The following is a 3,094-nucleotide window of genomic DNA, read 5'->3' on the forward strand; positions in this document are numbered from 1 at the left end:
TATATACATACATATCCAAAACCCAAATGTATATAAACAAAATCCTGTCTCTCCATAAACCTCTAAGAGGATCAAAAGAATAAGTTATGCAGAGAGACAGGTAAGTATAAATATATACATCACTGTACAACAAAATAACATATTAACCACTTCGCTTCAGGGATCCAGATGCCTAACTCGATGCCTCTCGACTTGCATCTGAAAAATAACAACATAGTATGGGGTGAGAACCAGAGGTTCTCAGTATGGTAAATGTGCCACACACATAAGATATAAGGTCCTGGGAATGCCAGAGGCAATCCTAGAACGCCAACACCCAGATTATAGAGCTTAAAGTATTAAACAGAAGCCATAAAAGGTGGTTTACTAAGAGTATCTAAACCTAACTTAACTTAATCTTAAATCTAAGTCCCGTACTGCCATTCCTCCATACCTCCATCTCCATTAGCATTTCACACACAAATAAACAGATAAAGACAAGCACAAGAAGGTTACAAATACTGCAGGTAACAAATATATATTTAGCATGGCAAGTACACTTACGCACACCCAGTTAATGCACAAACAAGTAACTCAAGTAGTATGCATATGATGCATGCCTGTCCTATGGTTGATGAGGCTCATTTGTCGGTTACCCGATAAGTCCAAAAACCTTAGACTGTCCCTCAACGTGCATCTCCAAGAGTATATGCATAGCTTTTTTCTCAAATAATCAATATTGCTCAATGGGGTTAACATTCCCGGGAATTTATAAGTGCCCGGTCACCCTTACGTCGTAGAGTCAACAGAGTATAGAGTTTTCAATTTGGTATACGTGGTGGCAAGCCACGGTACTTTATCCAGGAAATCTCGTATCTCAGATCATTTAATCATTCAAGCCAAGTATCATACATGATCATTCATTTGATTATCATGTCAAGTATCCTACATGAACATCCGTAATATTTCATAGTCAATTCATCACTTTTCAGCTTTACTTCATCTCCAAGTTAATCCCATTTCCTAATTTCATTTGAATATCAGGTTTAATACTATTATTAATAGCTAAAAGAATGAAAATAGAAGTTTAAAGGTTTGAAATACAGTTTAAAACGTTGAAAATCATGTTTGCTGAAATAGAGGCCACGCGTAGGGAGTGTGAAACTGTAGCTCGCATGCGCGTCCCTTTGTCATGCATACGCGTGGCACGCGTGCGCATGGATCACGCGTACGCGTGGACATGTTTGTTAACCCCTTACGCGTGCACATGGGACCAGTCGCGCGCGCATTGCTAAAATCCATGCCACGCATACGTGTGGAAGTGCATTTCTAAAAAAAAGATGCAGTAGCAAAGTTGCAGTAGCAGAGCTGCAAAATTGTTATAAACACAGTTTATAGGTTTAATCTTCCAACCCCCATAACTTCTTTGATTTACAACATTTTTCATCCGTTCTTCGAGTGGCATAAACATCACAAACCCAATTTTCATTTTAAAACAAATTAGAAACAAATTGAGAGTCCGGAAGCCAAGTTTTAGCTTGCCAAAGTTCGGCCCAAAAACCAACTTTTGCCAACCTTCAAACCTCATTTTCAATCCAAACAATTCCTAGGCCATTAATCATTAAACATACACTTTTCAACACAATATGTCCTACATCAACCACTATAATAAATAATGTCTCATACCAACCACAATTACATAAACTCTTCTCAAAATTTAACCACCAAAACAATAATTTACCATTCCTATGCTCATAAGCTTATAACCTCAAATGACTAGTCCACAATCCATCAAGCCATCAACCAACCAGCAGTACCAATCAAACATATTCATTAGCTAGCTACTAAACAATATACATGCACATACGTTTCAACCTATCCTATAGTCATCTCGCTTAAGTTTTGACAGAACATTATATATTAAATGCAAGAAACCTAAACCATACCTTGGCCGATTCCCACGTGATGATCAAGGCAATTTAATTAAAATCAAACACAACCCCTAAAACCTGAACTACACAGCTTCCTCCAAGTTTCGATATTCACACTTTCAAGCTCCAATTATTTATTCACAACCTAATACACATTCATAACACATATATACCCAATTTAATACTCAAAGCTCAAATTCAGTGGAATTATGGTTTTCTCACCTTACCCAAGCTTCACATAAGCAAGAGTGAACATTTTCCTCAAGCTAATTGGATCCTAAAACATCAAAGAACAAAGAAATTCAATATCTCCACTTAATTTTCTAAAATTGGGGGAAGAGGTGGCTGAGAACAGAAAAATGGGTTAAATATGAAATTGTTCCAGTAGAAACGTAGAGCTCGACGCGGTGGTCGCGTGGTCGCAAACGGTGCGGCGATCAAAGCTCGGACGGAGGAGTTACGTCAGTTGGAATTCACCGTAAGGGTTACGGGATTCCTTTCTCTCCTTTCCCCTGTGGCTTCAATGTTGCTGAAATGGGGAAGAGGAGGACGTGGGTTCTTTTAAAAGGCTGGTCCGGTTGGGTCCACGACCCGGTTCAACCAGTTCGGTCCGTTCGGTCCAATCTTAGACCGTTTTCTTCGAAATTAATATCAAAATTCTCGTTTCGATGAGCTCTATCCTAATTTGATATAATATTTGCATTTCTAATCTTTCTTATCAAAAACTAATTTATTGACTAATTATTTACTAATTTAACGGGGTTTACACACTCTCAGTTATATTTTTTAATGATTTAACATGGATGATCCTGAGGTTGAAAAATCCTAAAATTTTTAGATAAAATAGAATTTTCATTCAATCAAATGATGATAAATAATTTTATTGAATTAAATTATATTAATATGATCATTGGATGTTAAAGAATGCTAGAAAAATAAATAAATAATATTTTAAGAGTATAAAAATATTAAATTGTCGTTTCAATTTACTTTTTTAATCAACGACAATAAATATCTTGAATTAATTAAATTTTTACAAAACATTATATACCTAAAATTATTTCATTTCTTCAAAAATCTTTTGAACATACAATGGTTCAATGAGAGGTTGATTATTGAGAATTGTATATAATATTTTTAAATTCATATTTTCAATAAAAAGATGTACTTAGTTCTATCCATCC

Source organism: Arachis ipaensis, chromosome B09 (assembly GCF_000816755.2).
Source record: "Arachis ipaensis cultivar K30076 chromosome B09, Araip1.1, whole genome shotgun sequence".
Taxonomy (NCBI): Eukaryota; Viridiplantae; Streptophyta; class Magnoliopsida; order Fabales; family Fabaceae; genus Arachis; species Arachis ipaensis.